This window comes from Schistocerca americana, unplaced genomic scaffold, assembly GCF_021461395.2.
Source record: "Schistocerca americana isolate TAMUIC-IGC-003095 unplaced genomic scaffold, iqSchAmer2.1 HiC_scaffold_180, whole genome shotgun sequence".
Classification (NCBI taxonomy): Eukaryota; Metazoa; Arthropoda; class Insecta; order Orthoptera; family Acrididae; genus Schistocerca; species Schistocerca americana.
In genome coordinates, this window is record NW_025725885.1 from 186,217 (window position 1) to 202,800 (window position 16,584).

The following is a 16,584-nucleotide window of genomic DNA, read 5'->3' on the forward strand; positions in this document are numbered from 1 at the left end:
GACTCGTGGGGAAGCACTACAGCATTCGCTCGGCAATGGCCATAATATCTTGAATACACTGGTTAGAGAAAATGAAAGAAAATGTCCGATTGCCGATGCGTAACAACTTTGGCCCTTGTCAGTACTTGGGCGGGTGAGCGCATGGGAACACAGGGCACTATTGGCAGTTTTACTTCCTATTTTTGTTTCTCCATTGTTTTCGGAGCTACAGCCCGATTCGGTCAGGGAGACGCCACCGTGAAATGAAGGGGGCGTGCTGTGTGTCCATCGCCTCGCCTCTCCTTACCTCTCTCAGTCGTTTCTCGTGCTTGTCGTTTTGATATAGGCCGATTTGAGAGCGTCAGCTCTCGCGTCAGCTGAGCAAAGTCGAGACAAGTCGAGACACACTAAGGGCTGGTATGCAGCGGGTAAGAGGGCGAAAAAACAATAGTTTAAGAGCGCGTGGCAAAAGTACTCATAGGCGAAATTAAAAGCCTGCTGCGGTGGCCGGGAATCGAACCCGGATCAACTGCTTGGAAGGCAACTATGCTGACCATTACACCACCACCGCACAAGCGAGCGCCCCGCCACCGCGCTGAGTCGGCTTCCCGCCTGTCGGCAGCGGCCGAAGGTGATCGTACCCGGCAGGCGCATTTCGAGGCAGGCTAGGGGAGCACATCCAGACGCATTCGGACAGCGTATCCGCGCACATTTCGCATCCTTTGGCAAGAGTCGGCGCCGGCGACGCAAGAGTACGCAGAGGACCGCGTTCTGGCGGCATCTTTAAGCAGCGCAGTGCAGGATTCAGCGTCTGCAGCATCTTCTCCACAGAATGCTACGGCGCTTGACGGCAGTCCCACTTTCCCTTGAGACACCTGCTCGGGAAGCAGCGTGAAGGTACCGCCGGCCCGAGCATCGGTGGTTCAGTGGTAGAATGCTCGCCTGCCACGCGGGCGGCCCGGGTTCGATTCCCGGCCGATGCATCATTTTGTTTTTTCTCCGGTAGGGGTGCTGCGTGTCTTTCGCACTCGAACTGCGTGAGCCATGAGAATGAACCGCGGGATTCCGTGTGGAAAGAACCAATCATGCAGCGCGGACGACTGCTCGTTTGGACTCCTGCGTGCTATTGTACATACTGGCGTCGGCCTAGCATCGCAAGTTGCCTGCCGCGCCGTGAATGCACGTGTAGCAACAGAAAAAATGAGCCAGGGAGTGCAGACTCTCTACCACTTGTATTCGGTACTTACCAAGATCCCAGAAAGTGTAACGATCGCCTGCCTCGGTAGCGCAGTAGGCAGCGCGTAAGTCTCATAATCTTAAGGTCGTGAGTTCGATCCTCACCCGGGGCATCTAATTTTCTGTGACTGATGGTGGTGCTGTTGCTAGGGCGCCAACTTATTTCTTGTTTGTTATCCACAACGTTTCAACGCTTCAGCGGGAAAATGTTTACATACAGCTTCCCTTTTCCTCTTCTCCCAGCAGAGCATGAAGCCAAAAGCATTGCTCTGCGACGTTTGAGGTGCGCGCCTTGCCAGTCAGTATGTGCAAAGATGCTCGCAAAGAGAGCGACAATGCGACAAGCGACCGTACGAACGGGCGAATGAAACGGCCGCATCCGGTGTGGTCTAGTGGCTAGGATACCTGGCTTTCACCCAGGAGGCCCGGGTTCGATTCCCGGTACCGGAACGGGATTTTTTTCCACACGAATCGTGACAAGTTTGAGCTGTCCGAGCGGCCGTTTCCCGTCCTGCTCGCAATATAGCTACTGTTTCGTGACCGTCAGCAGAATATAGACTAGGGAAGCAGACACACGACGACCGTAGGAATGGTGTATGGCTTCATGCCAGCTGATTCCAGCGTAGGGCTGAGCAACTGCATCTGCCGAGGCCCGTTAGCTCAGTTGGTTAGAGCGTCGTGCTAATAACGCGAAGGTCGTGGGTTCGATCCCCCCACGGGCCACTACTCTTTTACTACTGCGAAAAGGCAGCGCCGATTTCAGCTGGCGAGTGTGATGACCAAATGATCATCACCCTGCGTGGAAGTTGACAGAGGATCCGAACCCGACTCGTGGGGAAGCACTACAGCATTCGCTCGGCAATGGCCATAATATCTTGAATACACTGGTTAGAGAAAATGAAAGAAAATGTCCGATTGCCGATGCGTAACAACTTTGGCCCTTGTCAGTACTTGGGCGGGTGAGCGCATGGGAACACAGGGCACTATTGGCAGTTTTACTTCCTATTTTTGTTTCTCCATTGTTTTCGGAGCTACAGCCCGATTCGGTCAGGGAGACGCCACCGTGAAATGAAGGGGGCGTGCTGTGTGTCCATCGCCTCGCCTCTCCTTACCTCTCTCAGTCGTTTCTCGTGCTTGTCGTTTTGATATAGGCCGATTTGAGAGCGTCAGCTCTCGCGTCAGCTGAGCAAAGTCGAGACAAGTCGAGACACACTAAGGGCTGGTATGCAGCGGGTAAGAGGGCGAAAAAACAATAGTTTAAGAGCGCGTGGCAAAAGTACTCATAGGCGAAATTAAAAGCCTGCTGCGGTGGCCGGGAATCGAACCCGGATCAACTGCTTGGAAGGCAACTATGCTGACCATTACACCACCACCGCACAAGCGAGCGCCCCGCCACCGCGCTGAGTCGGCTTCCCGCCTGTCGGCAGCGGCCGAAGGTGATCGTACCCGGCAGGCGCATTTCGAGGCAGGCTAGGGGAGCACATCCAGACGCATTCGGACAGCGTATCCGCGCACATTTCGCATCCTTTGGCAAGAGTCGGCGCCGGCGACGCAAGAGTACGCAGAGGACCGCGTTCTGGCGGCATCTTTAAGCAGCGCAGTGCAGGATTCAGCGTCTGCAGCATCTTCTCCACAGAATGCTACGGCGCTTGACGGCAGTCCCACTTTCCCTTGAGACACCTGCTCGGGAAGCAGCGTGAAGGTACCGCCGGCCCGAGCATCGGTGGTTCAGTGGTAGAATGCTCGCCTGCCACGCGGGCGGCCCGGGTTCGATTCCCGGCCGATGCATCATTTTGTTTTTTCTCCGGTAGGGGTGCTGCGTGTCTTTCGCACTCGAACTGCGTGAGCCATGAGAATGAACCGCGGGATTCCGTGTGGAAAGAACCAATCATGCAGCGCGGACGACTGCTCGTTTGGACTCCTGCGTGCTATTGTACATACTGGCGTCGGCCTAGCATCGCAAGTTGCCTGCCGCGCCGTGAATGCACGTGTAGCAACAGAAAAAATGAGCCAGGGAGTGCAGACTCTCTACCACTTGTATTCGGTACTTACCAAGATCCCAGAAAGTGTAACGATCGCCTGCCTCGGTAGCGCAGTAGGCAGCGCGTAAGTCTCATAATCTTAAGGTCGTGAGTTCGATCCTCACCCGGGGCATCTAATTTTCTGTGACTGATGGTGGTGCTGTTGCTAGGGCGCCAACTTATTTCTTGTTTGTTATCCACAACGTTTCAACGCTTCAGCGGGAAAATGTTTACATACAGCTTCCCTTTTCCTCTTCTCCCAGCAGAGCATGAAGCCAAAAGCATTGCTCTGCGACGTTTGAGGTGCGCGCCTTGCCAGTCAGTATGTGCAAAGATGCTCGCAAAGAGAGCGACAATGCGACAAGCGACCGTACGAACGGGCGAATGAAACGGCCGCATCCGGTGTGGTCTAGTGGCTAGGATACCTGGCTTTCACCCAGGAGGCCCGGGTTCGATTCCCGGTACCGGAACGGGATTTTTTTCCACACGAATCGTGACAAGTTTGAGCTGTCCGAGCGGCCGTTTCCCGTCCTGCTCGCAATATAGCTACTGTTTCGTGACCGTCAGCAGAATATAGACTAGGGAAGCAGACACACGACGACCGTAGGAATGGTGTATGGCTTCATGCCAGCTGATTCCAGCGTAGGGCTGAGCAACTGCATCTGCCGAGGCCCGTTAGCTCAGTTGGTTAGAGCGTCGTGCTAATAACGCGAAGGTCGTGGGTTCGATCCCCCCACGGGCCACTACTCTTTTACTACTGCGAAAAGGCAGCGCCGATTTCAGCTGGCGAGTGTGATGACCAAATGATCATCACCCTGCGTGGAAGTTGACAGAGGATCCGAACCCGACTCGTGGGGAAGCACTACAGCATTCGCTCGGCAATGGCCATAATATCTTGAATACACTGGTTAGAGAAAATGAAAGAAAATGTCCGATTGCCGATGCGTAACAACTTTGGCCCTTGTCAGTACTTGGGCGGGTGAGCGCATGGGAACACAGGGCACTATTGGCAGTTTTACTTCCTATTTTTGTTTCTCCATTGTTTTCGGAGCTACAGCCCGATTCGGTCAGGGAGACGCCACCGTGAAATGAAGGGGGCGTGCTGTGTGTCCATCGCCTCGCCTCTCCTTACCTCTCTCAGTCGTTTCTCGTGCTTGTCGTTTTGATATAGGCCGATTTGAGAGCGTCAGCTCTCGCGTCAGCTGAGCAAAGTCGAGACAAGTCGAGACACACTAAGGGCTGGTATGCAGCGAGTAAGAGGGCGAAAAAACAATAGTTTAAGAGCGCGTGGCAAAAGTACTCATAGGCGAAATTAAAAGCCTGCTGCGGTGGCCGGGAATCGAACCCGGATCAACTGCTTGGAAGGCAACTATGCTGACCATTACACCACCACCGCACAAGCGAGCGCCCCGCCACCGCGCTGAGTCGGCTTCCCGCCTGTCGGCAGCGGCCGAAGGTGATCGTACCCGGCAGGCGCATTTCGAGGCAGGCTAGGGGAGCACATCCAGACGCATTCGGACAGCGTATCCGCGCACATTTCGCATCCTTTGGCAAGAGTCGGCGCCGGCGACGCAAGAGTACGCAGAGGACCGCGTTCTGGCGGCATCTTTAAGCAGCGCAGTGCAGGATTCAGCGTCTGCAGCATCTTCTCCACAGAATGCTACGGCGCTTGACGGCAGTCCCACTTTCCCTTGAGACACCTGCTCGGGAAGCAGCGTGAAGGTACCGCCGGCCCGAGCATCGGTGGTTCAGTGGTAGAATGCTCGCCTGCCACGCGGGCGGCCCGGGTTCGATTCCCGGCCGATGCATCATTTTGTTTTTTCTCCGGTAGGGGTGCTGCGTGTCTTTCGCACTCGAACTGCGTGAGCCATGAGAATGAACCGCGGGATTCCGTGTGGAAAGAACCAATCATGCAGCGCGGACGACTGCTCGTTTGGACTCCTGCGTGCTATTGTACATACTGGCGTCGGCCTAGCATCGCAAGTTGCCTGCCGCGCCGTGAATGCACGTGTAGCAACAGAAAAAATGAGCCAGGGAGTGCAGACTCTCTACCACTTGTATTCGGTACTTACCAAGATCCCAGAAAGTGTAACGATCGCCTGCCTCGGTAGCGCAGTAGGCAGCGCGTAAGTCTCATAATCTTAAGGTCGTGAGTTCGATCCTCACCCGGGGCATCTAATTTTCTGTGACTGATGGTGGTGCTGTTGCTAGGGCGCCAACTTATTTCTTGTTTGTTATCCACAACGTTTCAACGCTTCAGCGGGAAAATGTTTACATACAGCTTCCCTTTTCCTCTTCTCCCAGCAGAGCATGAAGCCAAAAGCATTGCTCTGCGACGTTTGAGGTGCGCGCCTTGCCAGTCAGTATGTGCAAAGATGCTCGCAAAGAGAGCGACAATGCGACAAGCGACCGTACGAACGGGCGAATGAAACGGCCGCATCCGGTGTGGTCTAGTGGCTAGGATACCTGGCTTTCACCCAGGAGGCCCGGGTTCGATTCCCGGTACCGGAACGGGATTTTTTCCACACGAATCGTGACAAGTTTGAGCTGTCCGAGCGGCCGTTTCCCGTCCTGCTCGCAATATAGCTACTGTTTCGTGACCGTCAGCAGAATATAGACTAGGGAAGCAGACACACGACGACCGTAGGAATGGTGTATGGCTTCATGCCAGCTGATTCCAGCGTAGGGCTGAGCAACTGCATCTGCCGAGGCCCGTTAGCTCAGTTGGTTAGAGCGTCGTGCTAATAACGCGAAGGTCGTGGGTTCGATCCCCCCACGGGCCACTACTCTTTTACTACTGCGAAAAGGCAGCGCCGATTTCAGCTGGCGAGTGTGATGACCAAATGATCATCACCCTGCGTGGAAGTTGACAGAGGATCCGAACCCGACTCGTGGGGAAGCACTACAGCATTCGCTCGGCAATGGCCATAATATCTTGAATACACTGGTTAGAGAAAATGAAAGAAAATGTCCGATTGCCGATGCGTAACAACTTTGGCCCTTGTCAGTACTTGGGCGGGTGAGCGCATGGGAACACAGGGCACTATTGGCAGTTTTACTTCCTATTTTTGTTTCTCCATTGTTTTCGGAGCTACAGCCCGATTCGGTCAGGGAGACGCCACCGTGAAATGAAGGGGGCGTGCTGTGTGTCCATCGCCTCGCCTCTCCTTACCTCTCTCAGTCGTTTCTCGTGCTTGTCGTTTTGATATAGGCCGATTTGAGAGCGTCAGCTCTCGCGTCAGCTGAGCAAAGTCGAGACAAGTCGAGACACACTAAGGGCTGGTATGCAGCGGGTAAGAGGGCGAAAAAACAATAGTTTAAGAGCGCGTGGCAAAAGTACTCATAGGCGAAATTAAAAGCCTGCTGCGGTGGCCGGGAATCGAACCCGGATCAACTGCTTGGAAGGCAACTATGCTGACCATTACACCACCACCGCACAAGCGAGCGCCCCGCCACCGCGCTGAGTCGGCTTCCCGCCTGTCGGCAGCGGCCGAAGGTGATCGTACCCGGCAGGCGCATTTCGAGGCAGGCTAGGGGAGCACATCCAGACGCATTCGGACAGCGTATCCGCGCACATTTCGCATCCTTTGGCAAGAGTCGGCGCCGGCGACGCAAGAGTACGCAGAGGACCGCGTTCTGGCGGCATCTTTAAGCAGCGCAGTGCAGGATTCAGCGTCTGCAGCATCTTCTCCACAGAATGCTACGGCGCTTGACGGCAGTCCCACTTTCCCTTGAGACACCTGCTCGGGAAGCAGCGTGAAGGTACCGCCGGCCCGAGCATCGGTGGTTCAGTGGTAGAATGCTCGCCTGCCACGCGGGCGGCCCGGGTTCGATTCCCGGCCGATGCATCATTTTGTTTTTTCTCCGGTAGGGGTGCTGCGTGTCTTTCGCACTCGAACTGCGTGAGCCATGAGAATGAACCGCGGGATTCCGTGTGGAAAGAACCAATCATGCAGCGCGGACGACTGCTCGTTTGGACTCCTGCGTGCTATTGTACATACTGGCGTCGGCCTAGCATCGCAAGTTGCCTGCCGCGCCGTGAATGCACGTGTAGCAACAGAAAAAATGAGCCAGGGAGTGCAGACTCTCTACCACTTGTATTCGGTACTTACCAAGATCCCAGAAAGTGTAACGATCGCCTGCCTCGGTAGCGCAGTAGGCAGCGCGTAAGTCTCATAATCTTAAGGTCGTGAGTTCGATCCTCACCCGGGGCATCTAATTTTCTGTGACTGATGGTGGTGCTGTTGCTAGGGCGCCAACTTATTTCTTGTTTGTTATCCACAACGTTTCAACGCTTCAGCGGGAAAATGTTTACATACAGCTTCCCTTTTCCTCTTCTCCCAGCAGAGCATGAAGCCAAAAGCATTGCTCTGCGACGTTTGAGGTGCGCGCCTTGCCAGTCAGTATGTGCAAAGATGCTCGCAAAGAGAGCGACAATGCGACAAGCGACCGTACGAACGGGCGAATGAAACGGCCGCATCCGGTGTGGTCTAGTGGCTAGGATACCTGGCTTTCACCCAGGAGGCCCGGGTTCGATTCCCGGTACCGGAACGGGATTTTTTTCCACACGAATCGTGACAAGTTTGAGCTGTCCGAGCGGCCGTTTCCCGTCCTGCTCGCAATATAGCTACTGTTTCGTGACCGTCAGCAGAATATAGACTAGGGAAGCAGACACACGACGACCGTAGGAATGGTGTATGGCTTCATGCCAGCTGATTCCAGCGTAGGGCTGAGCAACTGCATCTGCCGAGGCCCGTTAGCTCAGTTGGTTAGAGCGTCGTGCTAATAACGCGAAGGTCGTGGGTTCGATCCCCCCACGGGCCACTACTCTTTTACTACTGCGAAAAGGCAGCGCCGATTTCAGCTGGCGAGTGTGATGACCAAATGATCATCACCCTGCGTGGAAGTTGACAGAGGATCCGAACCCGACTCGTGGGGAAGCACTACAGCATTCGCTCGGCAATGGCCATAATATCTTGAATACACTGGTTAGAGAAAATGAAAGAAAATGTCCGATTGCCGATGCGTAACAACTTTGGCCCTTGTCAGTACTTGGGCGGGTGAGCGCATGGGAACACAGGGCACTATTGGCAGTTTTACTTCCTATTTTTGTTTCTCCATTGTTTTCGGAGCTACAGCCCGATTCGGTCAGGGAGACGCCACCGTGAAATGAAGGGGGCGTGCTGTGTGTCCATCGCCTCGCCTCTCCTTACCTCTCTCAGTCGTTTCTCGTGCTTGTCGTTTTGATATAGGCCGATTTGAGAGCGTCAGCTCTCGCGTCAGCTGAGCAAAGTCGAGACAAGTCGAGACACACTAAGGGCTGGTATGCAGCGGGTAAGAGGGCGAAAAAACAATAGTTTAAGAGCGCGTGGCAAAAGTACTCATAGGCGAAATTAAAAGCCTGCTGCGGTGGCCGGGAATCGAACCCGGATCAACTGCTTGGAAGGCAACTATGCTGACCATTACACCACCACCGCACAAGCGAGCGCCCCGCCACCGCGCTGAGTCGGCTTCCCGCCTGTCGGCAGCGGCCGAAGGTGATCGTACCCGGCAGGCGCATTTCGAGGCAGGCTAGGGGAGCACATCCAGACGCATTCGGACAGCGTATCCGCGCACATTTCGCATCCTTTGGCAAGAGTCGGCGCCGGCGACGCAAGAGTACGCAGAGGACCGCGTTCTGGCGGCATCTTTAAGCAGCGCAGTGCAGGATTCAGCGTCTGCAGCATCTTCTCCACAGAATGCTACGGCGCTTGACGGCAGTCCCACTTTCCCTTGAGACACCTGCTCGGGAAGCAGCGTGAAGGTACCGCCGGCCCGAGCATCGGTGGTTCAGTGGTAGAATGCTCGCCTGCCACGCGGGCGGCCCGGGTTCGATTCCCGGCCGATGCATCATTTTGTTTTTTCTCCGGTAGGGGTGCTGCGTGTCTTTCGCACTCGAACTGCGTGAGCCATGAGAATGAACCGCGGGATTCCGTGTGGAAAGAACCAATCATGCAGCGCGGACGACTGCTCGTTTGGACTCCTGCGTGCTATTGTACATACTGGCGTCGGCCTAGCATCGCAAGTTGCCTGCCGCGCCGTGAATGCACGTGTAGCAACAGAAAAAATGAGCCAGGGAGTGCAGACTCTCTACCACTTGTATTCGGTACTTACCAAGATCCCAGAAAGTGTAACGATCGCCTGCCTCGGTAGCGCAGTAGGCAGCGCGTAAGTCTCATAATCTTAAGGTCGTGAGTTCGATCCTCACCCGGGGCATCTAATTTTCTGTGACTGATGGTGGTGCTGTTGCTAGGGCGCCAACTTATTTCTTGTTTGTTATCCACAACGTTTCAACGCTTCAGCGGGAAAATGTTTACATACAGCTTCCCTTTTCCTCTTCTCCCAGCAGAGCATGAAGCCAAAAGCATTGCTCTGCGACGTTTGAGGTGCGCGCCTTGCCAGTCAGTATGTGCAAAGATGCTCGCAAAGAGAGCGACAATGCGACAAGCGACCGTACGAACGGGCGAATGAAACGGCCGCATCCGGTGTGGTCTAGTGGCTAGGATACCTGGCTTTCACCCAGGAGGCCCGGGTTCGATTCCCGGTACCGGAACGGGATTTTTTTCCACACGAATCGTGACAAGTTTGAGCTGTCCGAGCGGCCGTTTCCCGTCCTGCTCGCAATATAGCTACTGTTTCGTGACCGTCAGCAGAATATAGACTAGGGAAGCAGACACACGACGACCGTAGGAATGGTGTATGGCTTCATGCCAGCTGATTCCAGCGTAGGGCTGAGCAACTGCATCTGCCGAGGCCCGTTAGCTCAGTTGGTTAGAGCGTCGTGCTAATAACGCGAAGGTCGTGGGTTCGATCCCCCCACGGGCCACTACTCTTTTACTACTGCGAAAAGGCAGCGCCGATTTCAGCTGGCGAGTGTGATGACCAAATGATCATCACCCTGCGTGGAAGTTGACAGAGGATCCGAACCCGACTCGTGGGGAAGCACTACAGCATTCGCTCGGCAATGGCCATAATATCTTGAATACACTGGTTAGAGAAAATGAAAGAAAATGTCCGATTGCCGATGCGTAACAACTTTGGCCCTTGTCAGTACTTGGGCGGGTGAGCGCATGGGAACACAGGGCACTATTGGCAGTTTTACTTCCTATTTTTGTTTCTCCATTGTTTTCGGAGCTACAGCCCGATTCGGTCAGGGAGACGCCACCGTGAAATGAAGGGGGCGTGCTGTGTGTCCATCGCCTCGCCTCTCCTTACCTCTCTCAGTCGTTTCTCGTGCTTGTCGTTTTGATATAGGCCGATTTGAGAGCGTCAGCTCTCGCGTCAGCTGAGCAAAGTCGAGACAAGTCGAGACACACTAAGGGCTGGTATGCAGCGAGTAAGAGGGCGAAAAAACAATAGTTTAAGAGCGCGTGGCAAAAGTACTCATAGGCGAAATTAAAAGCCTGCTGCGGTGGCCGGGAATCGAACCCGGATCAACTGCTTGGAAGGCAACTATGCTGACCATTACACCACCACCGCACAAGCGAGCGCCCCGCCACCGCGCTGAGTCGGCTTCCCGCCTGTCGGCAGCGGCCGAAGGTGATCGTACCCGGCAGGCGCATTTCGAGGCAGGCTAGGGGAGCACATCCAGACGCATTCGGACAGCGTATCCGCGCACATTTCGCATCCTTTGGCAAGAGTCGGCGCCGGCGACGCAAGAGTACGCAGAGGACCGCGTTCTGGCGGCATCTTTAAGCAGCGCAGTGCAGGATTCAGCGTCTGCAGCATCTTCTCCACAGAATGCTACGGCGCTTGACGGCAGTCCCACTTTCCCTTGAGACACCTGCTCGGGAAGCAGCGTGAAGGTACCGCCGGCCCGAGCATCGGTGGTTCAGTGGTAGAATGCTCGCCTGCCACGCGGGCGGCCCGGGTTCGATTCCCGGCCGATGCATCATTTTGTTTTTTCTCCGGTAGGGGTGCTGCGTGTCTTTCGCACTCGAACTGCGTGAGCCATGAGAATGAACCGCGGGATTCCGTGTGGAAAGAACCAATCATGCAGCGCGGACGACTGCTCGTTTGGACTCCTGCGTGCTATTGTACATACTGGCGTCGGCCTAGCATCGCAAGTTGCCTGCCGCGCCGTGAATGCACGTGTAGCAACAGAAAAAATGAGCCAGGGAGTGCAGACTCTCTACCACTTGTATTCGGTACTTACCAAGATTCCAGAAAGTGTAACGATCGCCTGCCTCGGTAGCGCAGTAGGCAGCGCGTAAGTCTCATAATCTTAAGGTCGTGAGTTCGATCCTCACCCGGGGCATCTAATTTTCTGTGACTGATGGTGGTGCTGTTGCTAGGGCGCCAACTTATTTCTTGTTTGTTATCCACAACGTTTCAACGCTTCAGCGGGAAAATGTTTACATACAGCTTCCCTTTTCCTCTTCTCCCAGCAGAGCATGAAGCCAAAAGCATTGCTCTGCGACGTTTGAGGTGCGCGCCTTGCCAGTCAGTATGTGCAAAGATGCTCGCAAAGAGAGCGACAATGCGACAAGCGACCGTACGAACGGGCGAATGAAACGGCCGCATCCGGTGTGGTCTAGTGGCTAGGATACCTGGGTTTCACCCAGGAGGCCCGGGTTCGATTCCCGGTACCGGAACTGGATTTTTTCCACACGAATCGTGACAAGTTTGAGCTGTCCGAGCGGCCGTTTCCCGTCCTGCTCGCAATATAGCTACTGTTTCGTGACCGTCAGCAGAATATAGACTAGGGAAGCAGACACACGACGACCGTAGGAATGGTGTATGGCTTCATGCCAGCTGATTCCAGCGTAGGGCTGAGCAACTGCATCTGCCGAGGCCCGTTAGCTCAGTTGGTTAGAGCGTCGTGCTAATAACGCGAAGGTCGTGGGTTCGATCCCCCCACGGGCCACTACTCTTTTACTACTGCGAAAAGGCAGCGCCGATTTCAGCTGGCGAGTGTGATGACCAAATGATCATCACCCTGCGTGGAAGTTGACAGAGGATCCGAACCCGACTCGTGGGGAAGCACTACAGCATTCGCTCGGCAATGGCCATAATATCTTGAATACACTGGTTAGAGAAAATGAAAGAAAATGTCCGATTGCCGATGCGTAACAACTTTGGCCCTTGTCAGTACTTGGGCGGGTGAGCGCATGGGAACACAGGGCACTATTGGCAGTTTTACTTCCTATTTTTGTTTCTCCATTGTTTTCGGAGCTACAGCCCGATTCGGTCAGGGAGACGCCACCGTGAAATGAAGGGGGCGTGCTGTGTGTCCATCGCCTCGCCTCTCCTTACCTCTCTCAGTCGTTTCTCGTGCTTGTCGTTTTGATATAGGCCGATTTGAGAGCGTCAGCTCTCGCGTCAGCTGAGCAAAGTCGAGACAAGTCGAGACACACTAAGGGCTGGTATGCAGCGAGTAAGAGGGCGAAAAAACAATAGTTTAAGAGCGCGTGGCAAAAGTACTCATAGGCGAAATTAAAAGCCTGCTGCGGTGGCCGGGAATCGAACCCGGATCAACTGCTTGGAAGGCAACTATGCTGACCATTACACCACCACCGCACAAGCGAGCGCCCCGCCACCGCGCTGAGTCGGCTTCCCGCCTGTCGGCAGCGGCCGAAGGTGATCGTACCCGGCAGGCGCATTTCGAGGCAGGCTAGGGGAGCACATCCAGACGCATTCGGACAGCGTATCCGCGCACATTTCGCATCCTTTGGCAAGAGTCGGCGCCGGCGACGCAAGAGTACGCAGAGGACCGCGTTCTGGCGGCATCTTTAAGCAGCGCAGTGCAGGATTCAGCGTCTGCAGCATCTTCTCCACAGAATGCTACGGCGCTTGACGGCAGTCCCACTTTCCCTTGAGACACCTGCTCGGGAAGCAGCGTGAAGGTACCGCCGGCCCGAGCATCGGTGGTTCAGTGGTAGAATGCTCGCCTGCCACGCGGGCGGCCCGGGTTCGATTCCCGGCCGATGCATCATTTTGTTTTTTCTCCGGTAGGGGTGCTGCGTGTCTTTCGCACTCGAACTGCGTGAGCCATGAGAATGAACCGCGGGATTCCGTGTGGAAAGAACCAATCATGCAGCGCGGACGACTGCTCGTTTGGACTCCTGCGTGCTATTGTACATACTGGCGTCGGCCTAGCATCGCAAGTTGCCTGCCGCGCCGTGAATGCACGTGTAGCAACAGAAAAAATGAGCCAGGGAGTGCAGACTCTCTACCACTTGTATTCGGTACTTACCAAGATTCCAGAAAGTGTAACGATCGCCTGCCTCGGTAGCGCAGTAGGCAGCGCGTAAGTCTCATAATCTTAAGGTCGTGAGTTCGATCCTCACCCGGGGCATCTAATTTTCTGTGACTGATGGTGGTGCTGTTGCTAGGGCGCCAACTTATTTCTTGTTTGTTATCCACAACGTTTCAACGCTTCAGCGGGAAAATGTTTACATACAGCTTCCCTTTTCCTCTTCTCCCAGCAGAGCATGAAGCCAAAAGCATTGCTCTGCGACGTTTGAGGTGCGCGCCTTGCCAGTCAGTATGTGCAAAGATGCTCGCAAAGAGAGCGACAATGCGACAAGCGACCGTACGAACGGGCGAATGAAACGGCCGCATCCGGTGTGGTCTAGTGGCTAGGATACCTGGGTTTCACCCAGGAGGCCCGGGTTCGATTCCCGGTACCGGAACTGGATTTTTTCCACACGAATCGTGACAAGTTTGAGCTGTCCGAGCGGCCGTTTCCCGTCCTGCTCGCAATATAGCTACTGTTTCGTGACCGTCAGCAGAATATAGACTAGGGAAGCAGACACACGACGACCGTAGGAATGGTGTATGGCTTCATGCCAGCTGATTCCAGCGTAGGGCTGAGCAACTGCATCTGCCGAGGCCCGTTAGCTCAGTTGGTTAGAGCGTCGTGCTAATAACGCGAAGGTCGTGGGTTCGATCCCCCCACGGGCCACTACTCTTTTACTACTGCGAAAAGGCAGCGCCGATTTCAGCTGGCGAGTGTGATGACCAAATGATCATCACCCTGCGTGGAAGTTGACAGAGGATCCGAACCCGACTCGTGGGGAAGCACTACAGCATTCGCTCGGCAATGGCCATAATATCTTGAATACACTGGTTAGAGAAAATGAAAGAAAATGTCCGATTGCCGATGCGTAACAACTTTGGCCCTTGTCAGTACTTGGGCGGGTGAGCGCATGGGAACACAGGGCACTATTGGCAGTTTTACTTCCTATTTTTGTTTCTCCATTGTTTTCGGAGCTACAGCCCGATTCGGTCAGGGAGACGCCACCGTGAAATGAAGGGGGCGTGCTGTGTGTCCATCGCCTCGCCTCTCCTTACCTCTCTCAGTCGTTTCTCGTGCTTGTCGTTTTGATATAGGCCGATTTGAGAGCGTCAGCTCTCGCGTCAGCTGAGCAAAGTCGAGACAAGTCGAGACACACTAAGGGCTGGTATGCAGCGAGTAAGAGGGCGAAAAAACAATAGTTTAAGAGCGCGTGGCAAAAGTACTCATAGGCGAAATTAAAAGCCTGCTGCGGTGGCCGGGAATCGAACCCGGATCAACTGCTTGGAAGGCAACTATGCTGACCATTACACCACCACCGCACAAGCGAGCGCCCCGCCACCGCGCTGAGTCGGCTTCCCGCCTGTCGGCAGCGGCCGAAGGTGATCGTACCCGGCAGGCGCATTTCGAGGCAGGCTAGGGGAGCACATCCAGACGCATTCGGACAGCGTATCCGCGCACATTTCGCATCCTTTGGCAAGAGTCGGCGCCGGCGACGCAAGAGTACGCAGAGGACCGCGTTCTGGCGGCATCTTTAAGCAGCGCAGTGCAGGATTCAGCGTCTGCAGCATCTTCTCCACAGAATGCTACGGCGCTTGACGGCAGTCCCACTTTCCCTTGAGACACCTGCTCGGGAAGCAGCGTGAAGGTACCGCCGGCCCGAGCATCGGTGGTTCAGTGGTAGAATGCTCGCCTGCCACGCGGGCGGCCCGGGTTCGATTCCCGGCCGATGCATCATTTTGTTTTTTCTCCGGTAGGGGTGCTGCGTGTCTTTCGCACTCGAACTGCGTGAGCCATGAGAATGAACCGCGGGATTCCGTGTGGAAAGAACCAATCATGCAGCGCGGACGACTGCTCGTTTGGACTCCTGCGTGCTATTGTACATACTGGCGTCGGCCTAGCATCGCAAGTTGCCTGCCGCGCCGTGAATGCACGTGTAGCAACAGAAAAAATGAGCCAGGGAGTGCAGACTCTCTACCACTTGTATTCGGTACTTACCAAGATTCCAGAAAGTGTAACGATCGCCTGCCTCGGTAGCGCAGTAGGCAGCGCGTAAGTCTCATAATCTTAAGGTCGTGAGTTCGATCCTCACCCGGGGCATCTAATTTTCTGTGACTGATGGTGGTGCTGTTGCTAGGGCGCCAACTTATTTCTTGTTTGTTATCCACAACGTTTCAACGCTTCAGCGGGAAAATGTTTACATACAGCTTCCCTTTTCCTCTTCTCCCAGCAGAGCATGAAGCCAAAAGCATTGCTCTGCGACGTTTGAGGTGCGCGCCTTGCCAGTCAGTATGTGCAAAGATGCTCGCAAAGAGAGCGACAATGCGACAAGCGACCGTACGAACGGGCGAATGAAACGGCCGCATCCGGTGTGGTCTAGTGGCTAGGATACCTGGGTTTCACCCAGGAGGCCCGGGTTCGATTCCCGGTACCGGAACTGGATTTTTTCCACACGAATCGTGACAAGTTTGAGCTGTCCGAGCGGCCGTTTCCCGTCCTGCTCGCAATATAGCTACTGTTTCGTGACCGTCAGCAGAATATAGACTAGGGAAGCAGACACACGACGACCGTAGGAATGGTGTATGGCTTCATGCCAGCTGATTCCAGCGTAGGGCTGAGCAACTGCATCTGCCGAGGCCCGTTAGCTCAGTTGGTTAGAGCGTCGTGCTAATAACGCGAAGGTCGTGGGTTCGATCCCCCCACGGGCCACTACTCTTTTACTACTGCGAAAAGGCAGCGCCGATTTCAGCTGGCGAGTGTGATGACCAAATGATCATCACCCTGCGTGGAAGTTGACAGAGGATCCGAACCCGACTCGTGGGGAAGCACTACAGCATTCGCTCGGCAATGGCCATAATATCTTGAATACACTGGTTAGAGAAAATGAAAGAAAATGTCCGATTGCCGATGCGTAACAACTTTGGCCCTTGTCAGTACTTGGGCGGGTGAGCGCATGGGAACACAGGGCACTATTGGCAGTTTTACTTCCTATTTTTGTTTCTCCATTGTTTTCGGAGCTACAGCCCGATTCGGTCAGGGAGACGCCACCGTGAAATGAAGGGGGCGTGCTGT

At 54.8% G+C, this 16,584-nt stretch overlaps 40 non-coding genes across 40 annotated transcripts; 32 read left to right on the forward strand and 8 right to left on the reverse strand.

Moving 5' to 3' along the window:
- Positions 1-478: 478 nt before the first annotated feature.
- Trnag-ucc lies at positions 479-550 on the reverse strand. The gene has a single exon. It is a non-coding gene; the product is annotated as a tRNA-Gly (tRNA).
- Positions 551-891: 341 nt separating this feature from the next.
- Positions 892-962, forward strand: Trnag-gcc. Its single transcript has one exon. It is a non-coding gene; the product is annotated as a tRNA-Gly (tRNA).
- Positions 963-1,255: 293 nt separating this feature from the next.
- Positions 1,256-1,328, forward strand: Trnam-cau. Its single transcript has one exon. It is a non-coding gene; the product is annotated as a tRNA-Met (tRNA).
- Positions 1,329-1,593: 265 nt separating this feature from the next.
- Positions 1,594-1,665, forward strand: Trnae-uuc. Its single transcript has one exon. It is a non-coding gene; the product is annotated as a tRNA-Glu (tRNA).
- A 199-nt stretch (positions 1,666-1,864) lies between these two features.
- Trnai-aau lies at positions 1,865-1,938 on the forward strand. The gene has a single exon. It is a non-coding gene; the product is annotated as a tRNA-Ile (tRNA).
- Positions 1,939-2,519: 581 nt separating this feature from the next.
- Positions 2,520-2,591, reverse strand: Trnag-ucc. The gene has a single exon. It is a non-coding gene; the product is annotated as a tRNA-Gly (tRNA).
- Positions 2,592-2,932: 341 nt separating this feature from the next.
- On the forward strand, positions 2,933-3,003 carry Trnag-gcc. The gene has a single exon. It is a non-coding gene; the product is annotated as a tRNA-Gly (tRNA).
- Positions 3,004-3,296: 293 nt separating this feature from the next.
- On the forward strand, positions 3,297-3,369 carry Trnam-cau. Its single transcript has one exon. It is a non-coding gene; the product is annotated as a tRNA-Met (tRNA).
- A 265-nt stretch (positions 3,370-3,634) lies between these two features.
- Positions 3,635-3,706, forward strand: Trnae-uuc. Its single transcript has one exon. It is a non-coding gene; the product is annotated as a tRNA-Glu (tRNA).
- A 199-nt stretch (positions 3,707-3,905) lies between these two features.
- Positions 3,906-3,979, forward strand: Trnai-aau. Its single transcript has one exon. It is a non-coding gene; the product is annotated as a tRNA-Ile (tRNA).
- Positions 3,980-4,560: 581 nt separating this feature from the next.
- Trnag-ucc lies at positions 4,561-4,632 on the reverse strand. The gene has a single exon. It is a non-coding gene; the product is annotated as a tRNA-Gly (tRNA).
- Positions 4,633-4,973: 341 nt separating this feature from the next.
- On the forward strand, positions 4,974-5,044 carry Trnag-gcc. Its single transcript has one exon. It is a non-coding gene; the product is annotated as a tRNA-Gly (tRNA).
- Positions 5,045-5,337: 293 nt separating this feature from the next.
- Positions 5,338-5,410, forward strand: Trnam-cau. Its single transcript has one exon. It is a non-coding gene; the product is annotated as a tRNA-Met (tRNA).
- A 265-nt stretch (positions 5,411-5,675) lies between these two features.
- Trnae-uuc lies at positions 5,676-5,747 on the forward strand. Its single transcript has one exon. It is a non-coding gene; the product is annotated as a tRNA-Glu (tRNA).
- A 198-nt stretch (positions 5,748-5,945) lies between these two features.
- Positions 5,946-6,019, forward strand: Trnai-aau. Its single transcript has one exon. It is a non-coding gene; the product is annotated as a tRNA-Ile (tRNA).
- A 581-nt stretch (positions 6,020-6,600) lies between these two features.
- Trnag-ucc lies at positions 6,601-6,672 on the reverse strand. The gene has a single exon. It is a non-coding gene; the product is annotated as a tRNA-Gly (tRNA).
- A 341-nt stretch (positions 6,673-7,013) lies between these two features.
- On the forward strand, positions 7,014-7,084 carry Trnag-gcc. Its single transcript has one exon. It is a non-coding gene; the product is annotated as a tRNA-Gly (tRNA).
- Positions 7,085-7,377: 293 nt separating this feature from the next.
- Positions 7,378-7,450, forward strand: Trnam-cau. The gene has a single exon. It is a non-coding gene; the product is annotated as a tRNA-Met (tRNA).
- A 265-nt stretch (positions 7,451-7,715) lies between these two features.
- Positions 7,716-7,787, forward strand: Trnae-uuc. Its single transcript has one exon. It is a non-coding gene; the product is annotated as a tRNA-Glu (tRNA).
- A 199-nt stretch (positions 7,788-7,986) lies between these two features.
- Positions 7,987-8,060, forward strand: Trnai-aau. The gene has a single exon. It is a non-coding gene; the product is annotated as a tRNA-Ile (tRNA).
- A 581-nt stretch (positions 8,061-8,641) lies between these two features.
- Trnag-ucc lies at positions 8,642-8,713 on the reverse strand. The gene has a single exon. It is a non-coding gene; the product is annotated as a tRNA-Gly (tRNA).
- A 341-nt stretch (positions 8,714-9,054) lies between these two features.
- Trnag-gcc lies at positions 9,055-9,125 on the forward strand. Its single transcript has one exon. It is a non-coding gene; the product is annotated as a tRNA-Gly (tRNA).
- A 293-nt stretch (positions 9,126-9,418) lies between these two features.
- Trnam-cau lies at positions 9,419-9,491 on the forward strand. The gene has a single exon. It is a non-coding gene; the product is annotated as a tRNA-Met (tRNA).
- Positions 9,492-9,756: 265 nt separating this feature from the next.
- Positions 9,757-9,828, forward strand: Trnae-uuc. The gene has a single exon. It is a non-coding gene; the product is annotated as a tRNA-Glu (tRNA).
- Positions 9,829-10,027: 199 nt separating this feature from the next.
- On the forward strand, positions 10,028-10,101 carry Trnai-aau. The gene has a single exon. It is a non-coding gene; the product is annotated as a tRNA-Ile (tRNA).
- Positions 10,102-10,682: 581 nt separating this feature from the next.
- Positions 10,683-10,754, reverse strand: Trnag-ucc. The gene has a single exon. It is a non-coding gene; the product is annotated as a tRNA-Gly (tRNA).
- A 341-nt stretch (positions 10,755-11,095) lies between these two features.
- Trnag-gcc lies at positions 11,096-11,166 on the forward strand. The gene has a single exon. It is a non-coding gene; the product is annotated as a tRNA-Gly (tRNA).
- A 293-nt stretch (positions 11,167-11,459) lies between these two features.
- Positions 11,460-11,532, forward strand: Trnam-cau. Its single transcript has one exon. It is a non-coding gene; the product is annotated as a tRNA-Met (tRNA).
- Positions 11,533-11,797: 265 nt separating this feature from the next.
- On the forward strand, positions 11,798-11,869 carry Trnae-uuc. Its single transcript has one exon. It is a non-coding gene; the product is annotated as a tRNA-Glu (tRNA).
- A 198-nt stretch (positions 11,870-12,067) lies between these two features.
- Trnai-aau lies at positions 12,068-12,141 on the forward strand. The gene has a single exon. It is a non-coding gene; the product is annotated as a tRNA-Ile (tRNA).
- Positions 12,142-12,722: 581 nt separating this feature from the next.
- Positions 12,723-12,794, reverse strand: Trnag-ucc. The gene has a single exon. It is a non-coding gene; the product is annotated as a tRNA-Gly (tRNA).
- Positions 12,795-13,135: 341 nt separating this feature from the next.
- Positions 13,136-13,206, forward strand: Trnag-gcc. Its single transcript has one exon. It is a non-coding gene; the product is annotated as a tRNA-Gly (tRNA).
- A 293-nt stretch (positions 13,207-13,499) lies between these two features.
- On the forward strand, positions 13,500-13,572 carry Trnam-cau. The gene has a single exon. It is a non-coding gene; the product is annotated as a tRNA-Met (tRNA).
- A 265-nt stretch (positions 13,573-13,837) lies between these two features.
- Trnae-uuc lies at positions 13,838-13,909 on the forward strand. The gene has a single exon. It is a non-coding gene; the product is annotated as a tRNA-Glu (tRNA).
- Positions 13,910-14,107: 198 nt separating this feature from the next.
- On the forward strand, positions 14,108-14,181 carry Trnai-aau. Its single transcript has one exon. It is a non-coding gene; the product is annotated as a tRNA-Ile (tRNA).
- Positions 14,182-14,762: 581 nt separating this feature from the next.
- Positions 14,763-14,834, reverse strand: Trnag-ucc. The gene has a single exon. It is a non-coding gene; the product is annotated as a tRNA-Gly (tRNA).
- A 341-nt stretch (positions 14,835-15,175) lies between these two features.
- Trnag-gcc lies at positions 15,176-15,246 on the forward strand. Its single transcript has one exon. It is a non-coding gene; the product is annotated as a tRNA-Gly (tRNA).
- Positions 15,247-15,539: 293 nt separating this feature from the next.
- Trnam-cau lies at positions 15,540-15,612 on the forward strand. Its single transcript has one exon. It is a non-coding gene; the product is annotated as a tRNA-Met (tRNA).
- A 265-nt stretch (positions 15,613-15,877) lies between these two features.
- On the forward strand, positions 15,878-15,949 carry Trnae-uuc. The gene has a single exon. It is a non-coding gene; the product is annotated as a tRNA-Glu (tRNA).
- Positions 15,950-16,147: 198 nt separating this feature from the next.
- Positions 16,148-16,221, forward strand: Trnai-aau. The gene has a single exon. It is a non-coding gene; the product is annotated as a tRNA-Ile (tRNA).
- The last annotated feature ends 363 nt before the right edge of the window (positions 16,222-16,584 follow it).